The following is a 25,792-nucleotide window of genomic DNA, read 5'->3' on the forward strand; positions in this document are numbered from 1 at the left end:
CATTGAATTCAGGTCACCTCCCACTCACAGGTTGCAACAGTAGTTTAAAAAAACATTTCTCTATAAAAAAAAGAAAGAGGACAAAAACCTTCAGCCCAGTCACTCAGCAGCATCCACTGCTCTTGGCTGAGCACCTGTTTGCAGGTATGAGCCAGGCTGCCCGTCACTGCCCCACAGTTGCCTTCCTTGGCCTCCTGTATACCCCTCAGTGCAGCCATCTCACGGTGGAGATTCTTAAGGGCACCCCCACAATCTTGCCTCGGGCAGCTTGGTCTGCCTCCACTTAGAACGAGACCCAACAAGCCCTTCCCCCGCTCCACAGTCACTCTGCTGTGGGCAACTCTCAAGTTCCCGATCTGGGAAGAGACTGGTACAGGCACGTTATAGGGTTGGGGTTTATCCCCACAGCTGCCTTCTGAAGCTCCTGAGTTTTAGGCTTCTAGACTTTGTCTCACTTCCTTCCATAAGCTGTCAGCTCCCTGGGGGCAGAGCAGTCTCCCTGGGTGTCTCCAGGCTACTAGTATTACTGGGCTCGCAGAACAGTGCAGAGAAGGAGACAGATGGCCCCAGATACCACTCAGTACAGCCCCCAGGGCTCAGTGGTGGTTGGGGGGACAGTCCAGGAGTTGGGACTTGGCAGGATGAGGAAAGGGAGCAGGAGACCTCTTTTTTGTGAAACTAAAGCTCCAGATAACCTTGCACTAGGGATATAAGAGGCGTGGATCTGGCTTGTGGGCAACTGGAGGGGAGGTGGAAGAATGGGGAGTTGGCCTCCCGTGGATCTGGCTTGTGGGCAACTGGAGGGGAGGTGGAAGAATGGGGAGTTGGCCTCCCTAGACAAATACCTAGCAGGGCAGACCAGGATACAAGTACCTCGACCTCTTGCTTTGTTTGATTTGGGGCTTGATTTATAGGCTTGCATCTCTTGACCCCCCAAATCTAGTCAGCCCCAATGCATCCCAAGGTGAGGCTCCTGGGTTTGGCATTGCTTTCAGTGTGTTTGTGCTTTTGAGTGGACTCTGGAGTCAAAAACTGGATCAGGATTCTGACTTTAATACTACCAGCTGTATGACCCTGTGCAAGTTACTTAATGATGTAAAGTCCGTCTTTTTTTTTTTTTTTTTAAAGATTATTTACTTATTTATTTATTTGACAGACAGAGATAACAAGTAGGCAGAGAGGCAGGCAGAGAGAGGAGGGAAGCAGGCTCTCTGCTGAGCAGAGAGCCCGATGCGGGGCTTGATCCCAGGACCCTGGGATCATGACCTGAGCCAGAGGCAGAGGCTTTAACCCACTGACCCACCCAGGCACCCCCATAAAGTCCGTCTTTAAAATGAGGATGATAGGGGGCGCCTGGGTGGCTCAGTCCTTAGGTGGCTGCCTTTAGCTCAGGTCATGATCCCAGAGTCCTGGGATGGGATCTAGCCTCCAGCCTGAGCCTTGTGTTGGACTTCCTGCTCTGCAGGAAGCCTGCTTCTCCCTCTTCCACTCCCCCTGCTTGTGTTCCCTCTCTCCCTGTCTCTCTCTCTCTGTGTCAAATAAATCAATAAAATCTTTAAAAAAAAGTGAGGATGGTAATGAGTACCTCATTCGATTGTGGTGGAAGTTAGATGGGAATACGTGCCAAGTAGGGCCTTACCCACAGGAAGCTTCCATAAACCTTAGCAAGGGTCATTACTGAGGTAGTGTGAAGGATTTGGGAGAGGACGCCTCTCAGATTCCTTCCCTTCTGGCTTTTCCCCCTGAGATCAAGCAACAGGGTCAGTCCTGTCTGTCCTAGACTCTCTCTTGGACCAGGCAGGGTGTATTCACCCTCTGCTTGGTGGCTCTGGCTTCCTGATTAAGGCAAGCTGCTCCACACACCATTATCAAATGATTTAGTGGAGGGGCACTAGTGGAGGTGGCTTGATGAATTATCTGACTCTTGACTCTTGATTTCGGCTCAGGTCATGATCTCAGCGTGGGATCAAGCCTTGCACTGGGCTCTGTGCTTAGCAGGAGGCAGCTTGAGATTCTCTCCCTCTCCCTCAGCCCCTCCCCCTGCTTATGCTCTGCCCTCTTTCTCACTCTCTCAAAAATAAAAAATCTTTAAAAAAAATCATTTAGTGGAAAGTTGCCCTGCCTACTTCAGAGGGCAAGACACCATGATGCAAATCCACCCCATCCAGCCCCCCATATGTGTCTGGAACCCATCCCTTTTTCATTGCTCTTCTGCCCTCTGGCCAGGGCCCTGGGGCCCAATGCCCGACAATAGGGGTGCTGAAAGAGCCATCCTTACACGGATTGTTGATGTCTAATCCTTGGGACAGTTCTCTTTGGGCTTGTTTTATTATTGTACCCATTTCATAGATGAGGTAGTCAGTAACAGTGCCAAATGGCCTTAAGCTTTTGGGTTCTAGGCACCATGGCTCAAGGCTGCCTTCAGCTAGCTAGGATCTGGGTCTGAGGGCTGCACTACCACTGGGAGGATGAGGTCTGAATTTTCTCCTTCTTTGTGGCTACAGGGAGGAGAATACCCAAGAGGGAGCGGGGCAGGAGGGAGGAAGGCCCCTTTGCCAGGAAAGGAAGTGTCACAGGCCTGAAACCATCTCTCCCTTGTTGAAATGTCCTCCCTTGGCCCCAGGGAAAGGATGGGGGTGTCCCAGGTTCCCAGGCCTCTGGGCTCCTGCTGAGAGATGAGTCCGCTCTGCAAACACTCACTGGACTGTGGCCTTGGAAACTTTCCAATCCAGCCTCCCCATTTTAGAAACAAAGCAACTGAGACCAGATGGAAGTGACTTTTCATACCGTTCACAAGGTAAGTCGGCAGCAGCTGAACTGCTGCTACTGAGAATTCGAGACTCCTGTTTCAGTGCTCCTCCACTGGGCCTGGTTGACTGCAAAGTCTCAGTGTGAACTCCCTACCTTCGGCTTCACCTCTGCCTGTAGGCACCTAAGAAGGCGCAAGGTGGATCTGGGGCGGGGAGATTCCTGCCGCGAGAAGAAGAGGGAGGGATTGGTGGTGGGACTGAAGAATGGAAAGAGGGGAGGAGCAAGCGAGACCTGGCCCCCTTAAGAGGGCGGGCCAACCCCGCCGGACCCCGCCCCCCTGGGGCGGCGCACGCGCAGGCGGGCTCCAGGAACTCAGGCGGGAGGGCGGGCGCTCCTGGCTCGCGGGCCGGCGCGCGGGGCCGCAGCACCTGCGGGGGCCGGCGCTGGGCGCGGCGCCCAGCGGGCGGACGTCGACGCCGGGAGGCCAGGGCTAGGAGGCAGGCCTGGGACGTGGGGGTGGCCGCGGAACCCGAGGGGGCGCCAACGCGCAGCCCCCTCCCCAGGGGTACGGGGCGGAAGGAGCCGGGCGGGGGGCGGTGTGAGCGCGCGCCGAGGGCAGCACCATCTGGAGGGGTGGGACCGCGCGGCCTCTTGGGGGCAGGCGAGTGCGCTGGGCAGTGCGGGCGGGGGGCGTCGGGCGGGGAGCGCAGGAAGAGCGCGGTGGGCTCAGCCCGGCGCTGCCGGAGCAGCAGCCACAGCGGGTCGGGGTTCTCAGCTGGGGCCCGCAGCTGCTCCGCGGGCTGAAGCTCGGCGTGGAGGAGCAGGGGGGCGTGGGTCCGGCGGTGCAGGAGGAGGGCGGGGTGGGCCCGGGGGTGCAGGAACGGGGCGGCCGTGGCCGGGAGCCCAGCCTGGGGGTGGTGTGGGGTCTGTCGGACGGCGCGGACTGGAGGCGCCCGCCGCGGTGGACGGGCTCGGCGGGCTGGCCGGTGGTGCAGGAGGAGGGGCTGGGGCCCCGCAAGCAGCACCAGGAAAAGGGGGGAGGCAGCCCCGCAGTGCAGGAGCGTGGGGAGGCCCGCGCCGGGGTGCAGGAGCAGGGGGAGGGGAGCCCACGCAGGCTGCTGCAGCAGCCGGAGCCGCTCTCCGAGTTCGGGGACCGCTCCTGGGAGCGCGGGGAGGGGCTCGAAAGTTCCGGGGAGCAGGGGGGACGGTACTGGGAGAGCTGCGGGCACCTCAGGCGGGAGGCGGTGGTCTTGGGAGCGGCCCCGGCACGCCGGGAGAGACTCGAGCTAGTGGGGAGGGCCCGGCCTGTGGGGCCCCAGGGGCCTGAGGGGGAGGGGCGCCTGGGGGTGCAGGAAGCAAATTGGCTTCCTGGGGTGCAGGAAGGACAGGTGGTGCGGGCTGTGCAGGAGACATACCTGGACGAGAAGGGGTCGCAGGAGGGAGAGGGGCCCCCTGAGGGGCCCAGGATCCGGAGGCGCCGGCGGAGGAGGAGGTGGTAACCTGCAGGCCGGCTGCCCCGCACTGGGATCGCTCCGGGGTCGAGGGGAGCACAAGATGTAGGGGTTTGGGGATCGGAGCGTTGGAACCCACTGCGCGAGAGCAGGCAGTGTGTCCTACTGGATCTTCTGCCACCGCAGCCTGGACCTCATCGAAACTGTGTCTGCGGGGAGGCAGCAGAAGGCAGCAGGTAAGGAAACCGAATTCTCTTCGCAGCGGGAGTTGGTGTGTTTTGAAGCAGGGGGCTGCAGTTATTTCAGGAGAGGGTGGTCTCCGGACTGCTCGCATCCCCTCTCCAGTGTTTAAACCTGGGGAGGGAGGAAGCAGTGCAGTTTTTGAACAGCAAGACCGGATCCCTCCCCCAACCACTAAAAATGCCAACTGGAGTGATGGGGCATTTCCTTAGAGTCTAGACTGGAGATGAGAGTGTCTGGGCGGCTGCCAGGCCTGGGCAGAAGGCAGAGAGGGGTAGCCCCAGGCTGAGGTTGCAGAGGCCTAGGTGGTCACCCCTCCAGCTGTCTACCCCTGTTGATGGGGTGCCTCCGTGCCAGGGCCAGGATGGTGCAATCAACACAGGTTTCCTCAGGTCCTCCAGACACATTCCATAAAAGGGAAGGGGCAGCATTGCATTAACAGGACCTTATCTAGGAACCCTCTTTGCCACGTGATCTGAGATGTGAGGGTGGCCGCTCGTGACTTGAGCACGAACCTGACCTGCTCCCATCACACCTTTTAGTCACAGCTGATTAATAACCCAGGGCCCAGGGCCAAGGATGAACAGGGACAGAAGGGCAGAGAACTGCCGGGTGAGGCCTTCTCCGAGTGGGCTCTCAGGAGGGGTGGTTGAGGAAGGGATGTCCGTACTGCTGGACTTTGGGCATCATCTGGGGCCCAGAACTCAGCCTCACCCCATGGAGGTGGACAGAGGGACAGCTGCGGCATCCTGGATTCTGTACCAGCCCGGGCCAGCTCCTAGCCCAGCCTAGAAGTGGGGTTTGCAGGGATGGGGACTAGATTTGTGGTCCCCCATGGCCTGGGTGCCAGACCTACTGATTCCTGGCCCAGAGGGGCTTGGTTGGCTGGTTTAAGGACCTCATCTTCCTAGGGTTGTTCACCTCTTACCTGGCACCACGTGAGTTCCTGCTTCTCTAGCCCTTGGGTCAGGGTGGGTGCTGGGTTGCTGCTGGCCTCAGCTGGGTCCCTTCTTTGACCCAACCAAAAGTGTGGTCTTGGAGTGAGATGGCCCCCCCAGACCCTTGTCCGAGCCTGTGTGGGTGGAGGTAGTGCTTTCTTGTTGGGGCAGAGGGCCAGGCAAAGCCTTCTGCAGGTGGCTGCTGGAACCTTGCTGGAGGAGCCGGTTAGTCTGCTCCTCACGCGAAGCCCAGGCCGACTGTCAGCTTTGTCCCACGCCTGCCTGTCACCCCGCCACCCCCAAATACTCCTGCACTGAAAGTTCAGCTGCTGTGTCCATGGTGCCTGGCTCTTCTGGGATGGCCAGACTGGTTCTGGCTCTCTGGCTTCAGTGGGGAGACTTGTCTGTTCTAAACACATACACACAAGCATTTATCTTTGTTGTATTTCAGGTCAGCTTTTTTGAGTTTGTGGTAGATGAGGAGAAGCACCCAGGTTTAGGCCACTTACTAGCTGTGTAACCTCCCGGGGCAAGATAATGTCTTTGGGCTCCAGTTTCTGTGCAGGACACTCTGTCCTGAGTGTAGAGGGCTCAGACGCCTCTCTGGCAGCCTGGTCCCCGTTTTCTCAGGGACCCTGGCTCCTCCTGGCAGAGGTTGGAGAGGAGGTGTCATGCTCCCAGAAATTGTCCTCTGGTTCCTAAGTCCAAGATTAGCCTCTGCCTTGTGCTTCAGTCTGAAAAAGTGTTTATTCTTTTCGTTTTTGATAACAGCTTTGTTGAGGTATAATGATATACAGTGAATGGAACATATTTAAAACAATAAGTTTTAATATATGTGTATATCTGGGAAGCCATCACCACAATCAAGACAATGAACATACCCATTATTCCCAAACTTCCAAAAGTTTTTTGTGCCCCTCCCCGATTCCTTCATCCTGCCCCTTCTTTGCTCTCCCTTTTCCCCAGGCCATGGACCAGTCTGCTTTCTGTCTCTCTGTGTTAGTCTGCATTACCTGGAATTTTATGTCAATGGAATCAGACAGCGTGTTCCCTTTTTTTGCCTGGCTTTTTTCCACTAAGCATAATTATTTTGAGATTCATTCATGTTGTGTATTTCAGTAACTCATTCTTTTTGATTGCTGAGTAACATCCCATTGTATGTATAAACCACAGTCTATCCATCCTCCTGTTAATGGGTTCTTTTTAGTTTTTGGTTATTACAAATAAAACTGTGAACATATGTATTAGTTTTTCTGTGGAGATCTTTTTTTTATTTCTCTTTGGTGAATCCTTAGGACTGGAATTGTGAGTCATAACGGTAGGGATACCTCTAACTTTTAAAGAAATTGCCAGGCTGTTTTCCAAAATGGCTGTACTATTTTACATACTTGCCAACTGAGGATGAAAGTTTAGTTTGTCCACTTTTTTGTCAACACTTGGTGTGATCAGTCTCTTTAATTTTAGATATTCTAATAGGTCTGTAGTGGTTATCTCATTGTGATTTTAATGTGCCTTTCCCCAGTTGCTAGTATTACTGAGCATCTTTTCATGTGCTAGATTGCCATTTGTATATCTGGGGATGTATCTGTTTGGATCGTTTACCCATGGGCACCTGGGTGGCTCAGTTGTTAAGCATCTGCCTTCAACTCAGATCATGATCCCAGAGTCCTGGGTTCGAGCTGACATCGGGCTCCCAGCTCAGCAGGAAGGCTGCTTGTCCTTCTCCCTCTGCCCCTTCCCCTGCTTGTGCGCGTGCACGTGCTCTCTCTGTGTCAAATAAATAAATAATCTTTTAAAAACAAACAAACAAAAAAAAACAAATAGTTTACCCATTTTTCAGTTGTGGGTTTTTTTTCATATTCAGTTTTGTGAGTTCTTTATATATTCTGCATACAGACTCTTTGTTGAATATGTTGGGATTGTGTATGTTTGATTTGCAATTATTTCCTTCCAGTCTTTGGCTTGCATTTTAATTCTGTTAACAGTGTCTTTTGACAAGCAGAAGTTTTCAATTTTAATGAACTCCAGTTTAACAATTTTTTAAAAAAAATTTTATTAACAATTTGTTCTTTTATGGTTTTGCTTTTGGTGTCATGTCCAAGAAATCTTTGCCTAGGGGCGCCTGGGTGGCTCGGTGGGTTAAGCCTCCGCCTTCGGCCCGGGTCGTGGTCTCAGGGTCCTGGGATCGAGCCCCGCATCGGGCTCTCTGCTCAGCGGGGAGCCTGCTTCCCCCTCTCTCTCTGCCTGCCTCTCTGCCTACTTGTCATCTCTCTCTCTCAAATAAATAAATTAAAAAAAAAAAAAAAAGAAATCTTTGCCTAACCCAAGCACAACGGTTTTCTCCTATTTTTCTTCTAGAAGTTTTATTTATTATTATTTTTAAAGATTTTGTTTTTAAGTAATCTCTACACCCAGCGTGGGGGCTTGAACTCACAGTCCCAAGATCAAGAGTCACACTACTGGCTGAGCCAGCCTGGTGCCCCCTTCTAGAAGGTTTATAGTTACGGTTTTGCATTTAGGTCTGTGATCCATTTGGAGTTAATTCTTGTATATGGTGCAAGGTAGGAATTGAAGTTCAGCTTTTTGCTTGTGGAGATTCAGCTATTCCACCACCATTTGTTGAAAAGACTTGTCTTTCCGTGGAATTGCCTTTTGCACCTTTGTCAAATATCAGTGTCTGTGTATGGGTAGATGTAATTCTGGACTCTCTTTTTGTTCCATTGATCAATTTGTCTGTCTTTATCCTAGTACCACACTATCTTGATCACTTTAGATTATGGAATATCTCGAAATCAGGGTAAGATCTTGAATTTTGTTCTTCCTTTTCAAAATTGTTTTAGTTATTCCACATTCTTTGCACTTCCCTATGCATTTTAGAATTCATTTGTTAATTTCTACCAGAAAGCCCACTGGGATTTTGATTGGGATTGTGTTGAATGTATAATGAATTTGGGGAGGTATCCATTATCTTATCAATATTGAACCTTCTCACCAATAAACAATGTGTATGTCTGTATTGGATTTTTAAGATTTTCACCAATGTTTTGTAGTTTATACAGCTCTTTCACATCTTTTGTCAGATATACTTAAGTATTGTGTATTTTTTTATGTTATTGTAAATGGTATTTTTTACATGGTATTTGGCTTTTTTATTTAACTGTAGTAAAATATATATAACATAAAATTTACCATTTTAAGCGTCTTTCAGGGTATAGTTCCATAGTGTTAGGTACATTCACATTGTTGTGCAACTATCACCACCATCTATCTCCAGAACTTTTCATCTTGCAAAATTGAAAGTCTGCCTATTAAACAATAGCTCTCCATTCCCCCTCCGCCCCAGCCCTTGGAACCATGTTCTACTTTGTCTTTGTGAATTTGACTCTTCTAAATACCTCATAGGCATAGAATCACACAGTATTTGTCCTTTGGTGACTGGCTTTTTTCACTTACCATACACAGTGTATTCGGGGTTCATCCATGTTGTACCATGTGTTAGGATTTCCTTCTCTTTTAAGGCTGAATAATAATCCATGGTGAGAATATACCACATCTTGTTTCTCTATTCATTTACTGGTGGTTGCTTTCACTTTTTGGCTGTTGTCAGTAATGCTGCTATAAAATGGTATTTTTAAATTTCAACTTCCTATTGTTTGTTGTTAGTATATATATAAACACAACTGATTTTCGTATATTGACCTTGCATCCTACCACCTGTTAAATGTATTCTAGTAACTTTTTTGTAGCTTCCGTTGGATTTTATACATAGACTGCCACTTCATTTGCTAATAATGACAATTTTACTTCTTCCTTTCTATTCCTTATGCCTGATAATTACTTCTTTTTCTTGTCTGATTGCACTGGCTATATCCTCTGGGATAAGGTTGAATAGAAGATGAGAGTACTTGTTCCTGATCTTCAGGGGAAGACATTCAGTATTTCACCATTATGCATGATGTTAGTTGTAGGTTTTTCATATATGATCTTTATCGGGTTGAAGAAGCTCCTTCTATTCCTGTTTTGCTTTTGTTAAATGTTTTTTTCCTGTGACTGTAGGATTTTCTTTTTTAGTTTGTTAATACGTTGAAGTAACTGATTTGTTGAAACTGATTTTCAAATGTTAAACCAGCTTTGCATTCCTAGGACAAACTCCACTTGGTCATGGTGTATTAGTCTTTAAATGTATTGTTGGATTCTATATGCTAAAGAATTTGTTAAGAATTTTGCATCTAGGGGCACCTGCATGGCTCAGTTGGTTAAGCAACTGTCTTCGACTCAGGTCATGATCCCGGACTCCCGGGATCAAGTCCCACATCAGGCTCTCTGCTGAGCAGGGAGTCTGCTTGTCCCTGTGACCTCTCCCCTCTCATGCTCTCTCTTTCCCATTCTCACTCTCTCAAATAAATAAATAAAATCTCTTAAAAAAAAAAAGTACACAAAAAGTTAAAAAAAAAAAAAAGAACTTTGCATCTAGGGATGTCTATGTGGCTCAGTTGGTTAAGCATCTATCTGCCTTTGGCTCAGTTCATGGTCCCAGGGTCATGGGACCAAGTCCTGCATTGGGCTCCCTGCTTAGCGGAGAGCCTGCTTTTCCCTCTGCCTGCCACTGCCCCTGCTTGTACTCTCTCTCTCTCTGACAAATAAATAAATAAAATCTTAAAAAAAAAAGAATTTTGCATCTTTTTTTTTTTTTACTTAAATTCGGTTAGTTAAAATATAGTGTATCATTAGTTTCAAATGTAAAGTTCAGTAATTCTTCAGTTGCATGTAATACCCAGTGCTCATTAAATCATGTCCCCTCTTTAATGCCCATCACCCAGTTACTCCATCCCTCTCCCCACCCACCCCAGCATCCCTCAGTTAGTTTCCTATAATTAAGAGTGCTTTTATGTTTATAAGGACAGTTTTCTTGTACTGTCTATGGGAGTCACAATATACATCTTTAACTTATAGTCTGCCTTCAAGTATAAATACGCATATTTTTATTAGTAATAGTATAAATAGATAATAGTATAAAATTTTTATTTCTCTCCGTTTATGCTGTTGTCAAAAATTACTCTTATACACTTTGTAAACCCACACTATACTCATCTTATTTTTGTTTAAACAGTCAATTTATCTTTTAAAGTAATCTAAATCATAAAAACATCTAAACTATTTACCCATGTAGTTGCTATTTCCAGTGCTTCACTTCACTTACTTTCTTTTTTCTTTTCCTTCCTTTCTTCAAGATTTATTTATTTATTATTTATTTCAGAGAGAGAGCAAACAAGCGGGTGGGGAGGAGCAGAGGGAGAGGGAGAAGCAGGCTCCCCACTGATCAGGGAGCTAGTTGTGGGGCTCAATCCCAAGACGCTGAGATCATGACCTGAGCTGAAGGCAGGTGCTTAACTGACTGAGCCACACAGGTGCCCCTCTTTTTTTTTTTTTTTTTTTTTAAGATTTTACTTACTTGGGAGAGAGAGAGAGTGCACAAGGGCTGGGGGAGGAGGGGCAGAGAGAAAGGGAGAAACAGACTACCTGCTGAGCACAGCCTGATGTGGTACTTGATCCCAAAACCCTGAGCTCATGACCTGAGCCAAAGGGAGATGCTTAACCAACTGAGCCACCCAGGTGCCCCCTATTCTTCTTTAAAATTTTATTTATTTACTTATTTGAGAGAGAGAGAAACCATGAGCAAGAGGAGGCGTGGGGTGGGCAGGGTGAGGGAGAGGGAAAGAATCTGAAGCAGACTCTGTTGAGTGTGGAGCCTGACCAGGGACTTGATCTCACAACCTGCAGATCATGACCTGAGTAGAAACTAAGAGTTGGATGCTCATCTGACTGAGCCACCCAGGTGCCCCTCTTTGTGCTTCATTTCTTTACATAGATCCATATTTCTGTACGGTATTATTTTCCTTCTATCTGAAGGACTTCTATCTGAAGGACTTCTTTTAGTCCACCAGCAGGTCTGCTGGTGATGAATTCTTTCAGCTTTTGTAGGTTTAAAAAGTTTATTTAGTCTTTATTTTTTCTTTTTCTTTTTCTTTTTTTTCTTTTGTTTTTTAATAATGGAAATTGAATCTTTTTTTTTTTTTTAAGATTTTATTTATCTATTTGACAGAGAGAAATCACAAGTAGGCAGAGAGGCAGGCAGAGAGAGAAAGGAGGAAGCAGGCTCCCCATCAAGCAGAGAGCCCGATGCAAGACTCGATCCCAGGACCCTGAGATCATGACCAGAACCGAAGGCAGAGGCTCAACCCACTGAGCCACCCAGGCGCCCTATTTTTTCTTTTTAAAGATTTTATTTATTTGAGAGAGAGAGAGAACATGAGCAGGGTGGAGGGCAGAGGGAGCAGCAGACTCCCTGGTGAGCAGACCCCAGTGTGGGGCTTGATCCCAGGACCCTGGGATAATGACTCGAGCCAAAGGTAGATGCCTAACCAACTGAGCCACCCAGGCACCACCAGTCTTAAAAAAGATTTCCATTGGACTAGAATTCTAGGTCATTAGTTTATTCTTTCAGTACTTAAATAATATTTTGGCACTGTCTTCTCATTTCCATTTCTATAGGAAATCTGCTGTCATCTTTTTTTTTTTCTCTAAGTAAGCTCTGTGCCCAGTATGGGGCTTTACCTCACAACCCTGAGATGCTTAACTGACTGAGCTACCCAGGTACTCCTAAAAAATGTATTTTTTGAGAGATTATAATTGAACTTCTAGAATAAAAACTACATTGTATGAGGGGCTTCTGGGTGGCTCAGTCAGTTAAGCATCTGCCTTCAGCTCAGGTCCTGGAATTGAGCCTCATGTCAGGCTATCTGCTCAGCAGGTAGTCTGCTTCTCCCCCTTATTCTCCCTTTGTGCTCTCCCTCTCTCTCTTTTTCTCAAATAAATAAAAAAATAACTACATTGCATGAGATGAAAAAATAAACTGAATGGAATTAAAGACAGATTAGACACTGCAGAAGAAAAACTTGGTGAACTAGAAGACACAATAATAGAAACTCAGTCAGGTGAATGTAAAGGTCTAGGTAGGAAATTGCCTTCCTTTGGCATCTTGAGGATATTACATTTAGGTTTTAGAGTTAACACTGAAGTCTAAAGTCACTCCACATCCTGTGTGGGACCTATGTGGGACCCTTTCCCTTGCCCAGAAGTATGTAAGATCTTGTCTTTATCTCCAGTATTCTGTTTCCTAATGATTTCCTAATTATGTAGCTCATTGTGGGTCTGTTTTCATCTTGTGCTGTATGCTCAGTGAACCCTTTTGATTTGGAAGCTTGTACTTCAGGTCTGGGAAGTTTTCTTATATTATTTTGGTCATTTCCCTCCCTCCCCTCTCTCCTCTGAACTCCTTTTGTTTAGATATTGGACCTTCTTGTACTGATCATCTGGTTTTATTTCTTTCTCTCTTTTTTGCCATCTTTTATGTCTTTTGCTCTTTATTGTGAAAGACCTGAACTTATCCTCCATCCCTTCTATTGTAATTTTAGCAATTTTGATAGCTGTAAATGTCTGTTGATATTATTTTATCCCATGTTTGGCATGGATGAGATAGACACAAAACTACTAAATTCTACTTTAGTAATAGGACCATTGGGAAAATGAATTAGGACTTTTGGTTAGGAAAATATCCACATTTCACTAAAACAAACAAAAAACTCCTCCCTAAAAGGGCTTAACCTAAAAGTTTTAAGGTCCAAAGTAACAAAGAAATTAGGAAGGTTAGGGTAAGTGTGAGAATCTAATAAGGATAACATTCTCAGAATGAATATCTTGGGAATTCAGTAGAATGATTTCTCCATCCACTGACGTTAACAGGACTTACACAGAATTGAGAAGCATCATCAGTGTAGTAAGTCATCCCGTAAACTGATGCTCATGGCCACGGTGAGAAGGGCCTTCAGAAAGAGTGGTCAGTGTCAACAGTGGGAGAGAACATGGGAGAACAGGACAGTTCTGGCCAGGTCAAATGATTGACACAATTACAGGCTTTCTGTGGAGCATTGGTTCTCAACTCTGGTCTGGATTCATCTGGAGAGGCTTTAAGCTATGTCTCAGTCTCATCTAGGCCAAGTTGATTAGAGTCTCAGTGGGTGGGGCTGCCATGTGGACAGTCTACTAGCTCCAAGTAATTTTAATGCCTAGCCAGTGCAAAGAACAGCTCCAGAAGACCCTTGCGTCCCAGAGTGTGGTCTGCTGGACCAAACCATGTGTCATTTGGGAGCTTGTTAGAAATGGAGAATCTTAGGGCGTACCTCATATCCATGTTATCTGAATCTGCATTTTAACAAGGTCCTGGGTGATCTGTGTGCATTAAAGTTTGAGAATCACTACTTCATTTATCCATTCAGTAGATACTATGAGTGAGCACCTGCTGTGGGCCAAACTCTGCTGGTTGGAGTGGGGATGCATCTGTTGAATTTTGTATGTCACCTACTGTGTTTGTAACTGCCCCCCCAATAATATCCAGAAAGACAATATCTTGTCTCTCTGAATATATATTAATGAGCGTTTTTTTGTCTGAAATTTTCTTCTCCTGCATAGTTTGTTTCCTCTTGGTTGTCTTTTCCTATGTATTTTGCTCTCTCTCTTCCGTGTTAGAGGCTTGCCTTGGGTGTCTGGTGATTTTGTGTTGTCTGCTCTCAGCTGAGGGGGGGAAGCTGCAGCACTGGATGGGCTTGTTGATGGAGCTCCTTTGTGTGGTGACCTGGATGGGCCATTTGTTGAGAACTGGTGTTTGTATCTTTATGTATTTCTTGATGTGGTCAGAGTCACCAGAAAAGACGCTGTTTTTGTTTTTTTAATAAATTAAAAAAAATATGTATTTATTTGACAGAGACACAGCAAGAGAGGGAACACAAGCAGGGAGAGTGGAAGAGGGAGAAGCAGGCTTCCCGCCAAGCAGGGAGCTCCATATGGGGCTTGATCCCAGGACTCTGGGATCATGACCTGAGCTGAAGGCAGCCGCTTAATGATTGAACCACCCAGGCACTGTCCAGAAAAGACACTCTTGTCTCCTGCCAAGAGGTGGAAGCCAGGCTCCATGTTCGAGGAAGAAGTAAAGAAGGGGACTGGGATCTCAACATCTATGTGTGCTTTCATTATTTTTGATGTAGTGTGCGTGCACGCATGCGCGTGCACACCCCTCCCCCCCCTTTCCTCCCCTCCCCCATTCTCCAGTCGGGCCCTCTGTGCCTGAAGGGATGTTCCATTTATCCCCTCTAGGGGAATCCCTGCCTTTTGCAGGATGGTAGAAGGATAGTAACCCAGTGGCTTTGTACGGTGTGGGGGTGGGGGGTGTCTTACTGCTTCTTAAATAGCTTTTAAGTAATACTCTATATTTTTAGCACTTTACTCTCTGCCACCTCTTCCTCTTGGAGAGGTTTTTGAGACTTCCATTTCCCAAGCTGTTTGAGGTTTCTGTGGGGTCAGTTAGATGCTTCTCATCTAACTTTTGTTGTGACTTTTCTCAGCTTGGCTCCCACTTGTCACTGGCCCAGCTGCTTTCCAGCTTCCAAAATTTTGTTGTGGTTCTTTCTTCTGCTGTCCTTCCCATCCTTAGGGACTTCTGCTGTTCAAAAAATTTCTCTTAAAGTTTTTATTTTCTCTTTTTAAAGTTGTAGTTTTGGTGGGGCTTCGGGAAGGAGTGGAACTATGTGTGGGTATGCAATCTCCTGTCTTTTTCTGAAACCTCTATCCTCTCTTTAAACTTCCTCACAGAATCCCTGAATTCATTCAGTGTGTGTGTGTGTGTGTGTGTGTGTGTGTGTGTGTGTATACATATATATGGTTTTTTTAAAAAGATTTTATTTATTTATTTGACAGAGACACAGTGAGAGAGGAAACACAAGCAGGGAAAGCAGGAGAGGGGCCAAGTTGGGAGTCCGATACGGGGCTCAATCCCAGGACCCTAGGATCATGACCTGAGCCAAAGGCAGAGACTTAATGACTGAGCCACCCAGGCGCCCCAATTCAGTATATTTTTAATGATAGGACTCTGTGGGCCCGCATCTTTGAGCCAAGAAATTCAGTGTGCAGCTGTATAGGAGCTGAGTTCTGGCTTTCTCTCTTACTCTCTGCGTGACCCTGGTCACCTCTCCAAACCTCAGTTTTCTCATCTGTAAAACAGGGATAATGCAGGGTAGTAAGGGGAGGTTTGTAATCAGTCAATGCAGATAAAGCTTTTTGTTTTTAAATTAAATTAATAATTAGATCAAGATAATTAGATCTTAGGGGTGCCTGGGTGGCTCAGTGGGTTAAAGCCTCTGCCTTCGGCTCAGGTCATGATCCCAGGGTCCTGGGATCGAGCCCCGCATCGGGCTCTCTGCTCAGCAGGGAGCCTGCTTCCTCCTCTCTCTCTCTCTGCCTGCTTCTCTGCCTACTTGTGATCTCTGTCGAGTAAATAAATAAAATCTTTTTTAAAAAAAAGATAATTAGATCTTAGATCAAGATCATTAGAGCTAATTAATTAGGTCAAGACCCAAACTGAGATGGAGTCAGATGCTTAACCCACTGAGCTACCCAGGCACCTCTAGATAAAACTTTTAAAGAACCTGTACATAGGGGCACCTGGCTAGCACAGTGGGGTAAGCATCCATCTCTTGATCTTGGGATCTTGAGTTTGAACCCCATACTGGGTGTAGAGATTATTAAAAATAAATTGATTAACAAAAAATCCATTGCTTAAAAAAAAAAAATCCATTGCTTTCCATTAAAAAAAAAACCACAAAACCTGCACATAGTGTCTTCTTGAGAACGCAGACTGTAACTTCTCCTGCCTTTTTATTTCCCCCAAACCCTTACACAGGGTGAGCATGTAGTAGGTACATGGTAAGTGACTGAGGAGCGGGTTGGAGTAAGAGCTTTGGCCTGGTCTCTTCCTTCAGCAATGGTGCCTCCTGGGAGCCCTGGAGCCAATGGCCTCAGCTTGGTGTGAGAACACCATGTTCTACCTTTCTCTGCCTGTCTCCTATTTGCTGTGTCTCTTAATAAAGCAGGTCTCCTCTCCTGGCCCCTCATCTTTACTCCTTCCTGGCTTGACATGGCTGCCTCTCTGTGGCTAGAAAAGAATCACTCCCCCAGGTCCAGATGATAGCCCTGTGAGTGCTTTGAACTGGGCAAGTCCCTTCCCTTTCAGGTTCTCAGTTCCGTTATTGCTAAAGTGGAGAGGCAGGATATAGTGGGTGGGAAGTAGTTCAACATTTCTTTTGCTTCCAGGTTCAGACTCTTCCTTTCCTGCGCCCTGCCGCCTGTCCTGCACTGGGTGTTGCTAGCTCCTGGGGTTCTGGTTATGGATGTGGTCCAGAGGGGACCAGCAGTCCCTCTTGCAGAATAAATGCTCTACCAGTCCCAGCCCTGGCTTCTTTCCCCACCCCACCTCCAGGGCTCAACAATGGGCCCCTTCAGCTCTAGGCTCTTGCTGAAGGGGTGGGGGTGGGGCGAGGACTGAGCCGGCAGGCGGCAGGCGGAGAACTAGGCAAGGACCAGCCCTGGAAGAGCTCTGGGAGTGGCTGGCTGCCAGCAGTTGGACTGCCTCCTTCCTCCCTCCCCGGGAGTCACTGCATCACTGGTGCTGTGGTGACGATGCCTGGGCCAGAGGATTGGCAAGAGATGGCCCTCTGCAGAACCCGCATCCCAGCGCTGGCACCAGGACGTGCCTGGGGTCCGTGTGCACAAAACCCAGACAGCTGCTGGAATTTATCCTCTACCACACATGGGTGGTGTTCTGTTGGTGGGAGGAATGCTTCAGGAACGTGTTAAGGCTCTCAGGGTCCTGTCTCTGGGTGTCAGGGTTGGCAGGCCACTCTTGAGCTTCTGGAGCATGAAACAGCACCAGAATACTTTGAAGACTAAGTTGGTACAAGTGGGGAGGTGTTGAGTTTGATGGGGGTCTGTGCAGTGGTGTTCAGTCAGATTCTTTCCTTTCTTCTCTGGAAGTCACACCTCTGCTGCAGTCGAAGATGATGAGGCTTAGCGGGTCCCTGTATCTGCTTCTGTGCCCTGCCTTCCCCCCACCTTGGTAAGGCTGGGATGCCTGACAAACTGGACTTCCTTCCCATTAACGCTACGGTGTGTGTACTCCAGCTGTCCCTGCAGCCTTCTCCAGAAGGCCGATTCTGGGCTCTCTCTGCCAGAGGGACTGCCCGTGTCCTCCCAGGTGCTGAACCGGCTTTGTGGGAGTAAAGTAGCTTAGTGGTTCTGGGACAGGAGGGGCTGTAATGAGATTGGCAGCCCCTCTGTCCGCAAAGGTGCTTGCTTTTCTGGATTAGAAATACTGGGAGGGAGCAAAGCCAGGGTGGGTGGAGAGGGGGGAGACAGTGAGCCTTATTCCTGGTATCTGCTGGAAGTAAGGCAGCCTTCCTTTCTCCAGGGTCCATCTTATGGGTTTGAAGTTCCTTTCAGCAAACTCTCTTGGCCAGGTACCTTGCTGGCTTCTGCCTTCAGGCTGACAGATGAAAACAGATGGTGACTTTACAAGGTACAAACCACAGTAGAGGTTTGTGTGTAGAACTCTCAGTAGAATTCTGTACCAATACAGATTATTATAAGAATACCCATTAAGGATCAGAACATGATGGATAATTAAACATTTTCAAGTTCATTTGGCTGTTTTTCACATGTACTATACTGTAGTTGACTCTTAAACAATTTTGGGGTTGGGGCTGCTGACCCCTGTCACATAGTTGAAAATCTGCACGTAACTTTTGACTCCCCCAAAACTTACCTACTGATAGCCTACTTTTAACTGGAAAAATTAATTAATAACATAAGCAGTCAGCACATATTTTATATGCTGTATGTATTGTATACAGTATTCTTAGAACAAAGTAAGTTGGAGAAAAGAAAATGTTACTAAAAATCATAAGGAAGAGAAAATATACTTCCAGTACCGTACCATATTTATGGGAAAAAATCCACATATAAGTGGAGCTGCCTTATTCAAACCCATGTTGTTCAAGGGTGAACTCTATTATATGTTTATACCATTCCTGTTTTCAAATATCATTTTAACAGTAACAGAAAGAATGGCAAAAAAAACATTTGGGGGTAGGAAATGGCAGTTTACAGAGGAGATGACATGGGTCTTGAGGAATGTGTCATCATGTAGACAAAGAGAAGAACCATCACGAAGAGAATAGCTCAGAGACATTAAAATTAAAGGAGGGAGTAGGTCTAGGGAAGGGCAAGTATCTTTCTAAATAATTTTTTTTTAAATTTAAATTCAGTTAACATATAGTGTATTATTAGTTTCAGCGGTGGAGTTCAGTGATTCAACAGCCTTTTTTTTTTTTCTTTAATTTTATTTATTTGTCAGAGAGAGAGCGAGAGCGCATAAGCAGGGGGAGTGGCAGGCAGAGGGAGAAGTAGGCTCTCCTCTGAGCAAGGAGCCCAGTGCTGGCCTTGATCCCAGGTCTCTGGGATTACAACCTGAGCTGAAGGCAGTTGCTTAATCAACTGAGCCATCCAGGTGTCCCGATTCATCAGTCTTATATAGCACCCAGTGCTCATTACATCACATGTCCTCCTTAGTGTCCATCACCTCCACCCCATCCCTCCACCCACTTCCCCTCCAGCAACCCTCAGTTTGTTTCCTATGATTAAGAGTCTTTTCTGGTTTGTCTCTCTCTCTGATTTCATCTTGTTTTATTTTTTCCTCTCCTCCCCTATGATCCTCTGCCTTGGTTCTTAAATTCCACATATCAGTGGGATCATATGATAATTGTCTTTCTTGGGTTGACTTACTTCGCCTAGCCTAATACCCTCTAGTTCCATCCATGTCGTTGCCAATGGCAAGAATCCATTTTTCGGTGGCTGAGTAGTATTCCATTGTGTATGTGTACACACACACACCCCCACACCCCCCACATCTTCTTTATCCATTCATCTGTCGATGGACATCTGGGCTCTTTCCACAGTTTGGCTATTGTGGACATTGCTGCTATAAACATTGGGGTGCACATGCCCCTTCAGATCACTACATTTGTATCTTTGGGGTAAATACCCAGTAGTGCAGTTGCTGGGTCGTAGGGTAGCTCTATTTACAACTTTTTGAGGAACCTCCATACTGCTTTCCAGAGTGGCTGCACCAGCTTGCATTCCCACCAACAATGTAGGAGGGCTCCCCTTCCTCCATATCCTCACCAGCATCTGTCATTTCCTGACTTGTTAATCTTAGCCATTCTGACTGGCGTGAGGTGGTATCTCATTGTGGTTTTGATTTGATTTCCCTGATGCTGAGTGATGTTGAGTATTTTTTCATGTGTCTATTGGCCATTTGGATGTCTTTTTTGGAGAAATGTCTGTTCATGTCTTCTGCCCATTTCTTGATTGGATTATTTGTTCTTTGGGTGTTGAGTTTGATAAGTTCTTTATAGATTTTGGATACTAGCCCTTTATCTGATAGTCATTTGCAAATATCTTCCCCCATTCATTTGGTTGTCTTTTGGTTTTGTCGACTGTTTTCTTTGCTGTGCAAAAGCTTTTTATCTTGATAAGTCCCAGTAGTTCATTTTTGCCTTTAGAGACATGTCTACAAGAAGTTGCTGCGGCTAAAATAAAAAAGGTGGCTGCCTGTGTTCTCCTCAAGGATTTTGATGGATTCCTGTCTCACATTGAGGTCTTTCATCCGTTTGGAGTCTATTTTTGTATGTGGTATAAGGAATAGTCCAGTTTCATCTTCTACATGTGGCTGTCCAATTTTCCCAACACCATTTGCTGAAGAGACTGTCTTTTTTCCATTGGACATTCTTTCCTGTTTTGTCAAAGATTAGTTGGCCATGGAGTTGGGTCCATTTCTGAGTTCTCTATTCTGTTCCATTGATCTTTGTACCTGTTTTTGTGCCAGTACCATACTGGCTTGATTATTACAACTTTGTAATAGAGCTTAAAGTCTGAAATTGTGATGCCACCAGCTTTGGTTTTCTTTTTTAACATTCCTTTGGCTCTTCAGGGTCATTTCTGGCTCCATATAAATCTTAGGATTATTTGTTCTAGCTCTGTGAAAAAAGTTGATGGTATTTTGATAGGGATTGCACTGAATGTATAGGTGCTCTAGATAGCATAGACATTTTAACAATATTTGTTATTCCAGTCCATGAGCATGGAACGTTTTTCCAGTTCATTGTGTCTTCCTCGATTTCTTTCATGAGTGTTCTGTAGTTTTCTGAGTATAGATCCTTCACCTAAACCTGGTTAGGTTTATTCCAATATATCTTACGGTTTGGGGCGCAATTGTAAATGGAATTGACTCCTTAATTTCTTTCTTCTGTCTCATTGTTCGTGTATAGAAGTGCAACTCATTTCTGCTCATGGATTTTATATCAGGAAGGGGCATGTATCTGATTTCGTTGGAATGTGGAGACATTTGAGGAAAATGATAAGGTGTGGAGGTGACAGATAGGCAAGGAGTTGATCCTGAAGCACCCTGTATCTGGCTTATTGAGGAGTTACAGAAGGATAGAAGCAGGGGAGGGACTTCAGATGACAATAACAGCAATAGGCAGCTGTGTGCCAGGTGTTGTACTAAGTGTGCTATTCATTATCTCATTGAATCTGCACTCTACGAAGGAGGTGCTGGTTATTCCCATTTTACAGATGAGGAAATTGAGTCTTAGAGGTTAAGTCATTTGCCCAAAAAGTTGCCCAACTAGAAACTGACAAGAGCCAAGATTTCAGCTCAGGTCTGTCTGATTCTTAAAGTTTATTTTTTAATTTTTTTTAATTTATTTGTCAGAGAGAGAGAGAGGAGCGAGAGTGAGCACAAGTAGACAGAGTGGCAGGCAGAGGGAGAGGGAGAAGCAGGCTCCCTGCCGAGCAAGGAGCCCGATGTGGGACTCGATCCCAGGACGCTGGGATCATGACCTGAGCCGAAGGCAGCTGCTTAACCAACTGAGCCACCCAGGCGTCCCAGGTCTGTCTGATTCTTTTTTTTTTTTTTTTTTTTTAATATTTTATTTATTTATTTGACAGAGACAGAGATCACAAGTAGGCAAAGAGGCAGGCAGAGAGAGAGAGGGAGAAGCAGGCTCTCCACTGAGCAGAGAGCCTGATGCGGGGCTCGATCCCAGGACCCTGAGATCATGACCCGAGCCGAAGGCAGAGGCTTAACCGCTGAGCCACCCAGGCGCCCCCTGTCTGATTCTTGATACCATTGGTATTGATTGGATTTTGTGGCTTGCCCAGTGGGGAAGGTAAGGAGTTACGGTTGGGAGAGGTGGGGGTGAGGTTTCTAGCCTGGGTGGCCAGTGTTGGCTTGTGATATTTTCAGTCAGGATATAGGAACATGTGTTAGCTAGCTTTAAGGGGGGTACTCATGAGCTCAGTTTGGATATATAGAATTTGTGGTACCTGTGCATCATCCTGGTGGAACTGTCCTGGAACTGTCTGGAAACGTGGGCCTAGAGCTTAAGGAGGTTAGAAATGGAGACAGAGCACGTGGTAACTGGAGCCCCAGGAGGAGAGAGAGTGACACCCAGAGAGCAGAGCATCCACCGAGAGAAGGAAGGGCGAGTTCAGAAGTCTTTGGGAAACATCAGTTAAGGAGACGGGTGAAGAGGCTCCAGGGTTGGACTTGGGGCCTGTGGTCTCAGCACCACTAAGCCAATATGCCTCAGCTTTGTCTCTCCTCAGAACCACAGCTTGCCAAGCTCTCCTGGGAGGGGCTGGGTCCTGCGTCCTGGAAATGGAGAGGGTGTGGACAGCCATGGTGTGTGTCTGAATCACCCCCTCTCTCTGTTGGCCCCAGGCCAGCCTCCTCCCCAGACCAGTGTGATGTCAGACCTGGCCTGACCTGAAGGTGTGGGGTTGCCTGCTGCAATTCCCTCTGGGATGAGGTCCCAAGGGGAGCCAGCCTGGCTTTGGTTCAGAAGCTTGGGGCCTGTGTACAGCAGGTGAGCTGAGGCTGACTGGGCTTGGTGGGGCTGGCATGTGGAGGCAAGATAATCCTCTAGCTGGGAGAGGAACTAGAGGTCCCCCTCCTTTTCCCCAATACGTTGTTTTCCCTCCAGGGCTTAGAGAAGAGGGAGGGTGGGATAAGAGAGGGCTGGCTTGGAGGTGAGGTTGGCATATATTCCCAAGAATACGGTAGATTGTTTTGGAAAAAATCTCTTGGCCGGAAATTACATGTCATGTCTGCTCCTCAGTGTGGATCTGTCACTTCACTGATGCCGCTGGAGAGGCTGGGGGAAGGAAGTGGACACCAGAGGCAAGCTGGTTCCTAGCCACTCCCAGCTCCCTTTAGAGAGGGGGCAGGTGATAGACCGGAGGGGTTTCATGTAGGGTGGATTCCCCAGATCTTAGAGGCGGTTTGGATCCTGTGGATATCTTACAGCAGGATGGCATTAGGAAGCAGGGGAGTTATGGGGGAGGAGGTAAGGAGAAAGCAGGAAGGAGGAATGATTTGGAGCAGACCCTTCATCCAGCGATGGGCCTGGCATTTTCAGCCTCTTTTCTTCTAACTTTGGGTCAGCACAGCCTCCTGACTTTGGGTTCTTATAGCCTCCCACAATGCTAGTTTCTGCTATAGCTGTGGTAAGGTGCCCAGGAATTTCTGCCTTGAATAGATCCCCTGCCTGGCGGGGTCATCCCCCACCCCAGCATGCTTCAGGGTGGAGAATGAGCTTGTGAGGGGAGTGAGCCTTTTGGGAACGCACCTAGTCTCCTCCTCAGTCTTGACGTTGAGTTTGTTGGGGGAGGATGGAGGGGGGGCGGTATCTCAGCATCACCCCCTCCTCCGCCCAGCCCCGGAAGGGGAGGGTTCCCTGAGCTCAGCCCTAAATACCTGGCACTAAGGAGTCAGTGGATGCTTCAGATGCCTGTAGAATGAGAGGGTGCGTGGAGTACCGTGGGGCCCTCAGGGCTGGCGGGAGAGGAGGAGCTCAGCAGTGGGACTTCCTATGCTAGCAATGGCCTCACCCCAGTGCTGGATGGCAGAGCCTTGTGTGGGCACGTGTTGGAGCGCCTCCTCCCGCCGGGAGTGTGGGCACTCGAGGCACACTGCTGAGGCCAGAGGTCAGCCCAGCATAGTGCCCTGCCCTGAGCTCCCAGGCTCACTGGGGGTGGGGGAGGGGTCAGGCAGGGAGATGTCAAGGCCGGGCTGGGAAGAAGTGTGGGGCTGGGCCGGCCTGTGGTCTCTCTCCGGGTGCTGGAGGCGTGGCTTCCACCGCTGGGCAGGTTCTTGGGCGCGGAAGGAGTGGAATGCTGAGTGGAGCAGCAGGGAGCCCGGCAGGTGGGCGCATGCTTGGAGCCTGGTGGTGTGGAAGCCCGGCTGGTGGAGGGATAGGCATCGGGCCGGAAGGAGGGGAGGGGTCTCAGGTCAAGTCAGGATGGGGCTCCTCTTATGTGAGCTTCTTGGATGGACCTCCTTATGGAATAGGGGACTCCTTTTTGAATCCCCAGGAGCTAATTGGTGGCGGTGGAGTCCTGGAGTCCTGGGGGTGGCCTAGGAGCTGAGGGGAGCTGTGGCCCTGCTTGTCATCGGAGGTGGGGCCACGCCACGGCACCTGGCTGTCTCCGGGGGTCAGCGGGTGGTGGTGCCGCGAAGAGGCAGCGGCTCCTTGGAATGGAGGCTGGGGACAGGGTTGGGGGAGGGGCGGGGCGCGGTGCAGCGCAGGCGACTGCGACCATCCGGGTTGGGCTCCGGCTCTGGCCGGCCAGCCAGCCACGGATGGGAGGCTGTGGGCGGGTGTGGGGGGGTTGGGTAGGGGAGATGGACCGGCCTCCCCGGTTGAGGCGCTCTAGCAACCCCTGCCCTTCTGGAGGATGCTGGAGGCCCAGCCCCTCAGGACGCAGGGCAGTGACGCTGCGGCTGCCAGTGCCGCCGGAGGGGCGGGGGCTGCGGGAGGGCTCTGCTCCCCTCCCTGGCCCCAGTGCCCGGAGTGTGGGTGCCATGGGGGAGAGATCTGCGTATCAGCGCCTGGCTGGGGGTGAAGAGGGACCGCAGGTAATGGGAGAAGCCTGGGGGTTAGCCAGGTACCCCGGTGGTAGACCCCATCATCCGCCAGTGAGCTGAGGGCCCAGCCCTACTCTGCAGCAGCCTCCAAGGAGTGAGGGGTATCTGTGCTTCTGGGCCCCCAGAGGGATCCTAGGGGTTGAGGGGCTGGGTAAGGAGGTGTTCGTGCGGTTAGGTGTTGGGTGAGGGGCCAGTGATTGGTGTTAATTACGGATTAGGGATGCTGCCACCTGCCTCAGTGTCTCTGGGTTCTCAGGGACCCAATTAAACTGTCTTTTGGGCTTTCTTCCGCTCTCCATGGGAGCCTCCAGGAGCAATGCCAGCATTTGGGTGTAGTCTTTTATGGGCACTGAGTCCTTGTTCTCTGGACATTCCCACTTACTTTCCGAATATGCATATGAAGCCAAATGTCCTTGTTTGCTTTAGAAAAGATGATCCTGTATTCTTGGGGCTGCTTCCCTTCTTGGAGATCATGAACTTTCTCTCTTGGTCGGCAGAGGGCGGTAGCTGATAGGACAAAGGGGGACAGAAAAGGTGGAGGGTGTTTTCCAGGGCTAGGAGAAGGGGTCCAAGAACTGCCTGAGCTCTGAGCTCTGACCTCTGACCATACTTTGCTTTTCCTCACAGCCTTTTCCAGCTGGATTGCTAAGCAAGCTACTGAGGCTTGTTCTTACCCGACATCTAAGGGAAGAGTTAGGTGTGGGGTTCTAATGGATTTGGGGCACATCTTTTGGGGGTAGTTAGGATTTTTAATCTGGCCATTCGGATCCAGGAGCCCCTGTCTTACAGTAGAGGGAGTAATTTTGCTTAAATTGTTTCCTAAAGTCAGGTCCCCAGAGCTCCTTCAGGGTGGTGCCTGGTGGGAAGTAGGCAGTAGGCTTCTCTGAGCCACAGGTATTGTCTGCCAGGGTTTGGGGAAAAGTCAGTTCCAGAGTGACCTCAGCCTGACTTCATCTTGTCCATTAGTTCTGACCCCAGTCTCAGACTGGTGATTCACTGGACCAAGGGGAGGCTGTACCTGGCTGGCTCCACAAGCTTTCATGGTGATGACATGGGGCTGGGTAAGAGGGACCGAGTGCTGGGAGTGTCCACCAATACCCACACCCCCTACATACCTATCCCCCCCAACACCCCCCCCCATGGGGTTGGGGCAGGAAATAGCTGACCTTTCAGGTAACCTCCCTGCTAGGAAGCTTGGGTCCTAAGAGAGGTGCTGCAAAGAGAGCCTAAGATGCTAACTCCCCAAAACTCTCAGCCAGCTGCCTGCCCCACCAGCCAGCTGGGGTTCCCAGAGCTGGTAGCCAGCTGGATAGGGACAAGAGAGCAGTGTACAAGAAGTGGGCTCCCTGGGCATGGCTGCTGGGGGGTGGGGAGGGGTTGCTGAGGGAGACTGTGAGGACTTCCTGCAGCTGTCAGGTGTGTCTGGGGGCTGTAGTGAGGGGGGTGTAAGAGCAGCTGGTACTCTTGAGGAGGGGCAG

The 25,792-nt window shown here is 48.6% G+C and overlaps 1 protein-coding gene across 6 annotated transcripts in view; it reads left to right on the forward strand.

The window, feature by feature from the left end:
• Nucleotides 1-3,278: 3,278 nt before the first annotated feature.
• TNK2 (tyrosine kinase non receptor 2) overlaps nt 3,279-25,792 on the forward strand; it is a gene marked incomplete at its 3' end in the record, with an annotated part of 46,620 nt that continues 24,106 nt past the window's right edge. For 5 of the 6 annotated variants that reach the window (XM_080801273.1, XM_080801275.1, XM_080801278.1 and 2 more), the window contains exon 1: nt 4,319-4,438. Of the gene's footprint in view, nt 3,317-4,318; nt 4,439-25,792 lie in introns of those variants that run through there. The other variant, XM_080801274.1, reaches the window with a different exon arrangement.

The sequence above is a fragment of the Martes martes genome, assembly GCF_963455335.1.
Source record: "Martes martes genome assembly, chromosome: 1".
In the NCBI taxonomy this organism is placed as follows: domain Eukaryota; kingdom Metazoa; phylum Chordata; class Mammalia; order Carnivora; family Mustelidae; genus Martes; species Martes martes.